Raw genomic sequence first — 13986 nt, forward strand, 5'->3', positions numbered from 1 at the left:
GGGCAGTGGAGGAGAGAGAAGAGGAGAGAGAGGGGGGCAACCAGGGAATAAGTGGGGAGGGGGACCACTTTTAACACTTTTTAGCACATTTTAACACCCCCTCCATGTGTTTATGAAAAGAGGGGTGTTAAATTTTAACACTTCATCTTTAACACTTGTGTTTGGCAACCAAAAGTGTTAAAATCTGTTAAAAAGGGGGTGTTAAACTTTAACACCCCCTTCCCAAACAGGCCCTAAGACGAAAATGGAAGGTGCAAGCTGTGGGGTGAACGGGAAGCTTATGTGCGGCGATTACACGTTCATACACCGTAGTTCTCTTTGCTGAGAAAAAAGGGAACACATGGTATTTTCGCGTAATAAGCAGCATGTGTGTATGATGTGCATAGGTGTTTGTGGCCAACGCACGCACGGGCATGATTCTCGTTCTCTTCCTCTTTGTGTGCCTCGTTGCAGGATCATGCAGATCGAGACAGCCTTATAGAGAATGTGAATCTTCCTTATTGCTCTGAGTTGGAGATCATTGCAAACCAAACTAAGCACAAATTTGGCCCAACAATATTTATAAGCCTTCTCGAGAAAAGCAGTTGTGCGAGAAAGTTGTCGCTTCAAATGTTTCGTAGAGAGGTATACTTCTTGTCCAAATCAGGTCAGTTACTAGATTATTTTTTAAAAAGTTGTCTGTCAAATTCTTGTAGAAATCTATAATAAAGCAGATATCCCGTGGGTTCATCTAATATGGGAAAAATACTATGGGAATGGTAAACTGCCAGGCACTATATCTAAAGGCTCCTTCTGGTGGCGGGACATCATTAAACTCTTGGACAAATTCAAAGGAATAGCCTCAGTGTCTGTGAAGGATGGTAGTACCTGCCTTTTATGGCATGATTTATGGAATAATCAGGTGCCAACACAAGTGTACCCACATCTGTTTTCTTTTACTCGGGATAAACACCTATCTCTGAAGCGAGCTTACTCGATCACGGACTTGCAGCAACTCTTCTTTTTGCCCTTGACGTCACAAGAATATAATCAATTGGTTCATCTTGCTGAAGACCTAGAAAGATTAGACCTCTCGCCTGATCCAGACTCTTGGGTATATATCTGGGGTAATGCAAATTTCTCTTCATCAAAGGCATATAAGTTTCTCATTGGGCATAGAAGCACTCATCCAGTATATGATTGGCTATGGAAGTCACGGTGTCAAAAGAAACACAAAGTCTTCTTTTGGTTGGTTTTGAAAGATAGACTTAGTACAAGAGATATCATGCGGCGAAAACATATGGCTATGCCCTCATATAACTGTGTCCTCTGTCACCACAACAAAATTGAGACACTCTTCCATCTCCTGCTTGAATGTTGGATCCTTATTCCATTATGACCTCCTTCAAAACCCAGCTTCAGGTTCCTTTCTTCATGGAAATAATCATAATCATGAGCTGGTGCATATGGATGGCAAGAAATGATTTAATCTTTCGTGGTATACCGCCAACAACACAAGGGGCCATCATGCGATTTAAGTCTATTTTTGCCTTAGTCCTGCATAGAGTTAAAGAGGCCTCGAAACAATCAATGGTTGAATGGCTAGAGCTTATGTTGTAATCTTCATGATTTTCTTCTTAACCTTCTTTGTATCTTAGATACAAACTGGTTTGCTCTTTGTAATTTCTTTGTATTTTGTTTCCTTTAATATATAACCAGCAGGGCTAAAACCCTCCTGTTTTATCAAAAAAAAAATTCTTGTAGAAACCTTTAGGATGACAAATTCTTGCAGAAACCTTTAGGATGACGATTCATCATCCGCACCCCCTCAGGGGCGATCCAAAAATCCCATCCAGAAATCGACACTCCCTAGTATCAGAAACCCAAAATCCATAGAAAACCAACTTCAAAACCATCTATATCCGTTCTAGCCAAACAAAAACCCAAAACCATGCCCAATTCCACTCCAAAATCGATGCATCCACCATGATCTCAAGGAACCTAATCGCCCGCCTACAGATTCTAAAACAGAGTTTGGTCGGCTTAAAGAGCAAGTCAAGCCGCATCTTGGATGAGGTCTACAGGGTACCCCCGATCCGGGTCATGCAATTCTGCCAGATCCCCAATCTAATGTCGTGGTTAACGAAGGTTATGAACAGAAGGATGATTCTATGGTCAGGAAGCTTGTTGACGGCAATTAGTGCGTCAATTGGTGAACCGCAAGTGCACGGATTAGTTGTAGCTTTTTCCTTAAAGTATTCCCTCAAGGTTTATCAATCTGTGGAACAAGTGGATTGTTGGCTCTCACTTTATACTAATCTTATCAAAGAAATCAAGCAATATGAGTTGTGTAGAGAGATAAACTAATCTAAACTAAACAAGAAGCAAAGGTTGATACAAGATAGCAAATAAAGATAGATAAGTGTTCTCTCCCTAGAATCTAGGTTCACATGAACATGCATCTACTACACAAATATGTGTTGCCTTCACTAGCTATCACAGAGATTATGTGCTTGCTCGGCTCTTTCCCTTCTGTATGTTGTCACTACACAGGGATACTCAACAACTCCGCTCACACATCTATATCAAAGCATCCGCAGAGTTAAGCTAATCACCATGATTACCACAAACTCTACTAACGACATATGAAGCGCTCACAAATGTAAATAAAGCATTGCAATGGCATAGACCATGAAGCATTGATAGGCATATTGTACATGTAGCAGTTACATATCAAAGATCCAAATAATCCTAGGGATGAACAGAGGCTTTACCCCCATCATGTTACAGAGATTGATGCAAAAAGGGGTGAAGGAGACTCTGGAGAATGTCGTCATCGAAGACGGCGGCGAGGGGGGGGTGTAGGAACACCCTAGGCCGATCGGCCTAGGGCTCCTCAAGCCGATCGGCCTAAGGGTTTCCTTGTGCCTCCTGACTCCCGCCGACGTTAGTGGTCACGGTGATCTGATCTAATCTCTGTTTTTCTTCTTGAGGTAGTGACGGCTAGGTCTAAACTCGTCGGGATTCACCTCAGGCCGATCGGCCTAAGGGCTTCCTTGCGCCTCCTGACTCCCGTTGGTGTTGGTCGTCGTGGTGGTCTGATCTAATCTCTATTTTTCTTCTTGTGGTGGTGGCAGCTAGGTCTAAACTCATCGGGATTCTCCTCCTTGTTGGATGTCTTGGGTATTTATAGTTGGCGGTGTCGGTTGGGGTGCCTTCGAAGCCAAGTTTCTGTAAAATAACCCCTTCCTCTGGGCTGATCATCCTGCCCTGTTTTGGCCTCCGATGCTCGAATGCTTCATACAAAAGTTGTAGATCTCGTCGAGCTATGCAATTTTCCCTGTAAATTCGCCCCAATCGGAGTTCGGATGAGAAAGATATGGCCCATGCAAGTTTCAGCTCTTCCTGCGAGCCTGCAGTTCAATGTTCGTGTTTGGGTCCAAATTCAACTCATAGAAAAACCCTTCATTTATGTCATATTTCCTATAATTTTACAATATGGTCCAAAACACAACACATATATGAATATGGGGTTATTTCAGGTGCCAAGTGGTGGGTTAGTATAAGAAAATGCCTGAAAATACTAGTTAAATGACACTAAAAGTGTGTCAATAACAAGCGTCAATAGATACCACGTGAGGGTCTGGAGTTACAGGAATTCACATATAGTAAGTTGTGTTATATGATCCAGGGAAGGTCATTAGAAGGAGAAGAGTGGGGCAAAAATCTGAAGACCAAAGGATCGGTCGATGAGAGTGTTACACGGAGTATGCAGAACCTGATTCAGGCTATGGAGTTGGGGGATTACCTTTACTGGTTGTATATTTATTCCATGAATAGTTTCAACTATGTGATCAATGGAGGCCCATGGAAACATAAGGGCAATGCTCTCAATATCGTATACTATGATGGCAAAAGATGTCAGTCAGAATTTGTCACCGAATCCTTTGTACTGTGGACGAGTTTCTATGATATCCCTATCGAATTGCCATCTATCATTTCTGATCGTGCCCTCGGATGGAATGTGGGGGAGGTGCTGGAGGTAGGCAGAATCCCAAAGGATTACAGAGTAAAAGTGTTGTTCCCTATGGCGGAAGCACTGAAACAATTAGTCGAAGTAATGGTAAAGAATGTGGGAATTATGGATTTTAAGGTGAAATACGAGAATGTGCTTTTCCTTAGCCTTTGTCGTGGAAGGTTGGATCATGCATAGGGAGGATGCCCTGAGAAAGGGCAAGGAGTGAAGTGTCCATGCTTTGGCAAAGGTTTGAGAGTGTATCAAACAAAAAAGGAGATGTAAAGGAAGATCACTATCCTGGAAGGCGGGGATCGGAATGAGAAAGTTCTTATGACTGCGAGTGCTACTAGTACCACGAGCGAGGATAAATATGGAGCAATCATGGAGACTGCTGCCAACTCTAGTGTGCCACAGCATCCACAGGCAACTAATATGGCAATAGACCACGAGGTACAGTACCAGGAAGAGTTGCCTGTGCAGGATCTGCCAGAAGCATTACCAATAGAAGTAACAAATGAGCTGTTTGAGAATGTCAAGAAAATGCATGTGGAAGACGGGGTGGTCATGCCGTCAGAATTTACCCAGGGACACAAGGGGCCATCAAGTAGGGAGTTTCTACCCATACCCTACTTGAGTGACGATGCATCCTTCGAACCAAGTACACAGTCCTTGAAGGCAATGAAGGTAGATGGCTCGAGAGAGAAACAGAAGATTGATAATGTTTCCTCAAGCAAATCGAGGGGCCACGGTGAGTCTAAGGAAGATGAAGTACAAACAGATATGTTTGATGGTTCTCCGGCAAAGCGAAGGAGAAAAATTGAGGAGGTTATCAAGGCTACTGAAAATCTGGTGGGTGCTCAAGATGAGCCCCATCAGGAGCAATGAATGCTATAGCTTGGAACTGCCGGGGGTGGGGTACTCCCGGACAATTCGTGATCTTACTGCCTTTGTGCAGTGTTACAACCCCAAGCTAGTCTTCTTGTCGGAGACTAGACAGAGTGAAGCTAGAGTCAAGAATTTAAGGTGGAGACTTGGCTTGAAGGGCTGTTTAGCAATGAGCAGTGTTGGTCTTAGTGGAGGCATTGCTCTATTTTGGGATGAAAACCTAGATGTTAAGCTGGTGATTATTAACAACAGGCTCATAGATGTGACAGTTCAGGAGTCGCCATCATCTCCTATATGGCGCATCACCTTTGTGTATGGAGAACCTCGAGTCAAAAATTGCCATCTGTTGTGGGATTTATTGCAGCGGATTAAATCTAGATCACCATCACCATGGATTGTTATGGGGGATTTCAATGAAGCGCTTTGGCAATTCAAGCATTTTTCTGAAAGTAGAAGAGGGGAAAGCAAATGGAGGATTTTCGAGAGACCTTAGAGTTTTGTAATCTGAGAGATATTGGATTCAAAGGCTTGCCATGGACTTATGATAACAAACAACAAGGTCGGCCCAATGTGAAAGTGCGGCTTTCTATCTCTTCAAGTCAATCAAGAGTAATGTCATCAATCTTGTAACTCTCTGCCAAGCGACATGGGCAAGACAATGGACACGAGTTCCTCTGGAAATAAGAAAACACAATACTACTGCATTAGCGGCAAGTATGTACAGAAAGGTTAACTATGTTTGATTATGTGGCTGTGATGGTTGGATCTAAATCATGCGTAGTTCCATGGAAGTCTACTTGTCATGTTACCAATGCAAAAATGCATCCCCTGTCCCCTCCCTAGTTTCCACATGCACACAGAAAAAAAAAAGGAAAACAAACAAAATTCATCATTTTCTCATTTGCACGATTAAGACTCAAATTTGCTGACCTTGCCAGTTGCCACCACCACACTGCACTACCCTTACCAGTACGATAACATGTTTGAATAACCTCAGCCCCACCTCAATAAACACCAGATCAGGAACCTATCTATTCTCAAATAACAAGCGAAATGCCACAATCGTTTAAAACATTGGACACTAAGGTTAGGAAGATTACTATAGACCTAAGAATCTGAGAAATTACCAAAGAGGGGTAAGGACCATCAACCAACATTAGGGAAAACTTCCTTATACTATTGCAATTCCTCAAGAGATGCAGCATGGTTCGTGCAAGGCCATGGTGATTCCACACTGAGTATACTGACAAGTTCTCACAGTTGGGAAGCTTGTTTGTTTCACTCAAGAAGCTATTGTACTCAGCAATTCCCTGCCATGAGCAAACACAAAATAATCACTGGACAGAAGAAAATGATTTTTTCCCTTTTTTGGAAAAAAAAAAGAGGTACGGACGCACCTGCGAAATGGAGACACTCAGTTTCAACTTGCCAACTGTATCAAACCGCTGCAACAGGGATGCCACTAGAGAGTTACAGCTAATGTCTAGCAGTCGGAGGTGACGACTTGCATCAGTAAACTGGTGGAGGCGAGGGTCATAGGTGCCGTTGTTCCAAACTACCTCAGCAAGCTTAGGAGCAGAGATATGAACCTCAATGGCGCGAGATGCATTCAACACTTCCAGCCTAGGGGTGACGAAATCTAGCCGCCCTATGTTTTCGACATGGAACCATAGCGACTCAACCGTGTCCGAGCGTATGGAGACGTCCGAGACAGCAACCAACAAGACCTGAATGCTCAGTTTTCTCAGGCGTGGGCACAGCATGGACACAAGGGCTGTCAGCTCGGTGCCATCCATTCTGCAAGATTGTATATCCTCAGATCAGTCAGCGCTGAGAACATGCCGGCTGGGCACAGCCGGAGCCGCCATTGCAGGTCGAGCCTGAGCTTGATTGTCTTCGCGCCTTCACAAGCGGGAAGCTCTATCTCATTCTCTTCTCCTTCAACTCCCGGCTTGTGGAGCGAACCTATCAGCATAGGCACACAGACAACGAGCGCGCCCACCAGACGCTGCTGAGAAGCGAACCGCAGCCATGGCGCGAGGCGACTGGTCAAGACGTTGGGGCAATTATCGGGCAGGGTGACCTTGAGGCGCTTGACGATCGGGGCGGTGCAGGCGGAGAGGGCGGCGTCGACGGAGTCCAGGAGCGAGGCCGCCGCCGGCGCGTCGGGGCCGCCGAGGACGAGCTCGGGTGGGCCCAGACGTGGGGCCAGCTGCGCGAGAGCACGCTGGTGCGCGCGGCGGAGCGAGGGGAGCACAGGCGGAGCAGGATGATGTGAAGGAGCTCGTCGGGGAGGCCGCTGATGCGGTCCTCGCCTTCGCCAGTGAGGGGTGGAGGAAGCATCCCGCCTGGACGGCGGCGGCGGCGGTTTTCACCCATAAACGGCGGGTGTAGGGTTGCAACTCACAAGTACTCGAATCGATTGGAGGGCGTTTCGATTTGGGGAATGGCTTAGGGATTCGCGAGGTGGAGGAATCGCGGTGGCGGCGGCGGCGGCGGCGGCGCTACGGTTGCAGAAGTGCTCTGCGTGCGTCGGCGAGTCGGCTGGAGCCCCTGAAAATGGCACGAATGGGCTTTGGCATGTGGACTTTTGGGTCCGAAAGAGTTGGGATTCGTGCACTAATTAGCTCGGATCATATCGGAAATTTGGATAAGGATTAAAGTTGAACTAATTATAAACTAATTGCATAAATTAAGACTAATTCACAAGATGAATATATTAAATCTAATTAATTCATAATTAGCACACATTTACTGTAGCATTACATGATCGAATCATGACTAATTAGGTTAGATTCATTAGCCTTCATTTATGTAATTGATTTTATAATTAATCTATATTTAATACTTCTAATTAATATCTAAATATTCGTGTAAACTTTAGTTCTTCGAATCAAGCACCCTGGCATGCGTTTCGTGCGAAACCGCACATTGGATGGATGATGATTTGTGGTAAGGTTGTCAGTGGAATTCGCCTCTTTGATTGGCCACTGGGTGTCTGGACTTTGGACTACACGGCTGTCAGATGCTAAGAAATTCAAGCACGTCCTCGCAAAAACTAAATATAAAAAACGAACCAGAGTGCGCTGTTTTTAGTTTGTAATAACTTTCGACTCCTCCTTCCTAAATTATAGACTTTTATAAATTTATACATTTTACTATACATTTAAATATATGCTATCTAGATCATAGCAAAATTTATAAATCTTAACAAATCAAAACGATCCATAAATTAAAAAAAAAAGTATGTACATACAACATTTGCACCTCTGGGGTAACAACTTAAAGCCGGCAAGTGGATGTGAATGGTACGGTGATATAGATATCTCGAGCCGTTTCAGCGAGTTGGAGCGTATGGAGAGGCTAGCAGGTCCAATGATAGTGATCCACTTCGAGATGGTAGGATGCCTTCCAGGTCACGGCGATTGTCCAAGCAGACAAACACATCCTTTCACATAAAACTTTTTTTTATCGAAGTCATCAGGGGAATCCCCTTCCTAGTTTTATTTATTTTTTATTCCAAACTTGTTTAATTCGCTCCCACGAGGAGTTAAACTCGGACCTGTTGGGTGCTACTCGGATGCTCTAACCACTAAGCTAGAGGCTCTTTCGCTCCACATAAACCATTACAAAGACTTATCAATCAAAAGGATACAGGACCAAATACATTCCATTATAATTAGCTATGATACTTGTTTCATACATTGATGGATTTTTTCCCTCACACGCCACCACCGAGTATCGTTAATATTTTAGAGGCTTTAGAGGCTTCGTGCTTGCTAAGTAGTACAAATTAGCGGTCCTCAAACTTGTTGTGAGGTGAAGTATAGATTCATGAACTTGCAGATTGCATAATCATATATTCCTAAACTTATCGTGGGTGCCATATAATCTAAATTCATAAACTTACAGATTGCATAAGCACGTCCCTAAAACTTTTTCTTATGTCATCTAGATTCATAAACTTGTAAAAACACATGTAGGAATCCAATCTCAAGAATTGAAATCCCAACATTGCATGCAACTCTACCTCAGCCATTGGTTATTGAGGTCGCACTCCTATGGATGATGGTATCTTCTAGCAAGTTTAGGGACGCATTTATACATTCTGCAAGTTTATGAACTGGTGATAAGTTCAGGGATGCAATTCTGCAATGTGCAAGTTCATGGACCTAGTTAGATGGTATCTCACGACAAGTTTGGGGATTGCTGGTGGATTTTACTCCAAAATAAAAATAGAACAATACCCCATGTACTAGTAGTATAATGAGAAGCTTATGTGCACAGAAGCATATGCATGCATGCAATGCAGGATGGCAATGCGAAAGGAACAGTTTCAACCACACAAAGACACAGTAATGCCTAACTCCTTGGACATTTGGACCGATGTTCATTGTATTTCTTTTATACTTCAACAAAAAGAACACAAACGATTCTACATGGCAAACCCGGTAATCATAGCTGTATGAATCACAAGTTCTAACACTCACGGCTGTATGGTGATTACAACTTTGTTGCTTGGAGGATGAATGCTACGGATCTTCTCGCATAGATACTCGCTTCCGCTAACTTTTGATATAATAATGGACAACTTTTTCTCAAATATCATGCTGCATTTGCACAATAGATTCACAAGCTCTAGCGTATCATCCTCTCTGCGTCTGTTGTTCTCTATTTCTACTTCTTCAAGACAATCCATTACGATATCTTCTGCTATATGATTATCTGGCGAATCACATGGGCATCTCAATGACTTGCAAGAATAACCTTCCTGCAAAAGAACAATATTGCCATAATTTCTGTGACACACAGCAAGCTTTCTTATACCAGCGCACTTCCTGAGAAGGCGAATCATTGTTGGCTCCAATGCATGTTGCTCCAACCGCAAAGACACATTCAAAACCTTACACTTTGGAAACATACTTGTATCCCCAAGAAATCTCTCGTATGGTTGTACACCCTACGAACCACACAAAAAGAGATCTCAACACACATGACCCATGTGAGGTTGAATTATATTTATCTTTAAAAAATGTTTCGAACTGCAAGCTTATTAACTTAGTCATTTGCACCGTACCTTCGGAAGGTAGACATCCAGGACCAGCTCGTCGACGGCGTTGAACTGCCGCATAAGCGCCGCATCACTCGCCTTGATCGCCAGTCGCCGGAGATGCTTCCCGGCCTCTACGAAACGATGGCGGCTGGGGTCGTAGCCATAGTCGTTGTTGTAGCAGTACACATCCTTGAGCTTCGGAGCAGCAGCTATGAGGGTGCCGCGCTGGTCGAATGGGCCGATGGTCAAGAACAACGTCTGGAGCTCCGGCGCGGCAACCTGGAGCCAGCCGAAGTACCCGTTGGTGACTTGAGGTATTCCAGTGAGTTGGAGCGTATGGAGAGGACAGCGGCGTCTCCATCGGGCAGGATGATCCCCTCCAGGACGAGCTCCTTCAAGCGTGGGCAGCGAGAGGACAGGATGTCGTCCAGCTCGCGGCCGTCCAAGCTAGCGTCCCTTATTCCCAGGGTGGCGAGCGCCGCGAACGCGCCGACGACGGGTGGCAGCCGGAACCGCAGCGTGCAGCCTAGATCCATGAATCTGATCGCCGTAGCCCTCTCGCACAGGGGAATCACGAGCTCCTCCTCCTCGTTCTTTCTTTTCCCAAAACGCAGCGACAGCCGGAGCTCGCCGGCGAGCCGCCGCGAGGCGAAGCGCAGCCACGAAGCGACTCGGTTCACGGGGACTCGGCAAGTCCAGGACAAGGGCACGGAGATCCTGAGGCATTTTGCCGCCGGCGCGGAGTAGGCGTCCAGCGCGGTGTCGATGCGGTCGTGCGTTCGTGCGTACGAGCCCGGCTCGCCGCTGTAGCTGAAGGAGAGGTCGGGGAGGTCGGCCCAGACGCGGCGCCACTGGCGGGAGAGGACGCTGGTGCGCGCGGCGTCGAAGGTGCTGAGGTCCGGGTGGCCGAGCAGGATTCTGTGGAGGAGGTGGTCGGGGAGGCCGCTGATGCGGTCCTCGCCGGCGCCGACGAGGTCGCCGTGATCCGTGCCCATGATTCGTGTCGGTTTCAGCTTCCCGTTGTAAAAGAATAGAAGTAATCTATCTCTGACCTATCTGTAAACCAAACCAGGACACAACAACCAATATCTCCAAGCTACAATCCGAGTACAATTAAACTTGCACTCGGTTACATAGAATAACATCTACTTCTAACAGCCCCTCTCAATCTAAACTTCTCTTCTTCTTGAGATTTAGATTGTTTTTAAGTCTTCAAGCAATTTGCTCGGCAATGCTTTAGTAAAGCCATTTGCTAGCTGATATCTAGAAGGAATCAAATACACATGCAGTTGTTTGTTTGCATCAGGATTCAGAACACAAAAATGGTTCAGTGTTCACAGCACCATATTACATTCAGAGTTTTGTGGCTTCACAAGCCATGACCAGTGACTGGTTCAAAAAGACAGCAAACACCACAGAGACAAAAAGGAAGTAAATTCTGGGCAGAAACCCGGCTCGCTTCTTCCAGATTGTTGTGCATGCCCATCAGCTTTTCTTTGCATTGCCAGGCTCCCATCTCCCATATCTACTATTCGTTTTGTATGCATATCAAACTCTATTGTATCTAGAAAAATCAAAACGAATAATAATTTAGAACGGAGTGAGTATATACGACCCCAATCCCTTTGAGATTCATGCAGCTAGGACACATGACACAAAAGGGATATCGGTGTATATTGTGTGGCTACCGGCAATTCCACAGACTCATGTACAGCGTACGGTGAGTTGAACTTGGTTGTTCCGAGTGCGAATGCTATTGATGATCTTCGCACGCATATAACTGCTTTGTGAATACACGGTAATGGCCATCCTTTTTCGAAACATTGCGCTGCATTTGCACAATAGCCTCACCAGTTCCACTTTGTGGTCTGAATCGTAGCCCTTAACTTCTATTTCTTCGAGTGAATCCAGTGCAATGTTGTTTGCCTTCTGTTGCAACCCACATGGACATCCCGGGGACTTGCAAGGATAATCTTCCTGAAAAAAAAAGTGTAAGAATGTCAGACTTGCAAGGATAATCTTCCTGAAAAAAAAATGTAATAAATGAATGGACTAGTTATATACGCACTGCACGTATCGTTGTATAACTCAAATGTACCACAAGCTTTCTTATGCCAACACATTTAATTTCATGAGAAGATGTAGCACAGTTGGCATAAGGGAATGCTTTATGTCCGTGAATGTTACCACCAAAACCTGACACTTGGAAAGGTTCTTTATGTCCTCTAGGTATCTCTCGTATTCTTGCGTGCCCTGCAATTTTTTTATAAAAAAAACACACGAAACAAAAACAACAGAGTCGGAGTTTTACCGACCAACAACAGAATGCTCGTGTGGTGCGTGTAGGCACAGGCGCACCTTCGCAATGGAGACTGTCACGTCTAGCTCGTCAAAGATGTCGAATCGTCGCATCAGGACCGCCGCAGGATGGTTCGTCGAGGTCACAGGCGCAGGAGATGGCGCCCAGCCTCTGCGAAACGGTGGCGCGTCGGGTCGTAATTAGGGCTTTCCCAGAGCAGCTCGGAGAGATTGGGTGCCGCGACGTGGAGACCGCACAGGCTCTCCGGACAAAGCCACCGGAGCTGTGGGGCGGCGACCTGAAGCTGGCCTTCGAATCCCATGCCGCTGGTCTCCAGACGCCGCAGCGAGTCGGAGCGGATGGAGAGGACAGGAGCTCCATCTCGCAGCGTGATCCACTCCAGGACGAGTTCCTCCAGGCGTGGGCAGCGGGTGGAGAGGAAGCGTTCCAGCTCGCGGCCGTCGACGCGGGCGTTCGTTATCTTGTGGGTGGCCAGCGCCGGGAACGCGCCGCCGGTCGGGGGCAGCTGGAACCGCAGCGTGCGGTTGAGGTCGAAGCGAATGGCCGTGAGCCTCTCGCACGGGGGAAGCAGGAGCTCCTCCTCCTCCTGCTCCGCGCTGTTGTAGGGCAGCGAGAGCGAGAGCTCGCCCGTGAGGCGTTCCGAGGCGAAGCGCAGCCACGGAGAGACGCTGTCCGTGGGGATGCCGGGCGACCCGTCCGGTATCGTGATCTCGAGGCGGGTGACGGTGGCCGCCGAGTGGGCGCGCGGCCAAGGCGGCGTCGACGCGAATGTGCGCTTGCGCCGCGGACACCGGCTCGTTCTGGTAGCAGAAAGAAAGCTCCGGGAGGTAGGCCCAGACCCGGCGCCAGCGGCGGCAGAGGATGCTTGTGCGCGCGGCCTCGGCGGCGTTCGTGAGGTGGAGCAGGATGATGTGGAGGAGGTCGTCGGAGAGGCTGCTGATGCGGTCCGCGCCTCCGCCTCGGCAGCAGCCGCCGACGTCGCCTTGATCCGTTCCCCTCATCGGTTTGGGGAATGGATCGGCGCCGGCGGTATCTAATAAGTGATTCGATCCGTGATCAGGCCATCAGGGTGAGATCGATTCGGAAACGGATTTGATACTATTTTTCCTCTGTTTCCTTGTCGCGGGTGGAGGAAGTGAGGAACGTCGTAGAGAAAACTCGGATGGTGCGTTTCCTGGCCCACGCTCGGTTCCGTTGTTTCCCGTGGAAACGTCGGCCCACGACGGAGATAAGCTGAGCGCGCGGCCTTTTGCGGACAGGGTGGAGTAGCAGCAGTCCCAGGAAGTTCCCGGGATTTGATTTCCTTTCAGGAATTGTTTGCCAAATTTCAAACCAGAGCCTTAACGATAAAGGAGATACGACGGCATGCCAGTTTTGAGGCAATAAGATGGTATGATGATTTTTTTTGTGTTGCCGTGGACAAATTTTTGCAAAATCTATATCGAAATGCAATTTAGAAATAGCAAAAACTATTAGAATTCAATGTTTCAACATTCATAGCCCAATGTAAATTCCGAAGATATCTTAATGACATGGTTGTTTAATCTTGCTTTAAGGATAAGAATGTACCAACACAACAGAATTTAAAATTAATTTCAGGAGTTTTCTTTTAGATGGTCGAGGGGATTGTACTCTACTAGTGAGCCCAACCGGTCTTTAACAACCCAGATTCGAGGCCCCCTAACATTTTCTTTTGGATTTCAGCTAACCTACGGAATTTGAATCCACGTG

This window comes from Setaria italica, chromosome II (genome assembly GCF_000263155.2).
Source record: "Setaria italica strain Yugu1 chromosome II, Setaria_italica_v2.0, whole genome shotgun sequence".
Taxonomy (NCBI): domain Eukaryota; kingdom Viridiplantae; phylum Streptophyta; class Magnoliopsida; order Poales; family Poaceae; genus Setaria; species Setaria italica.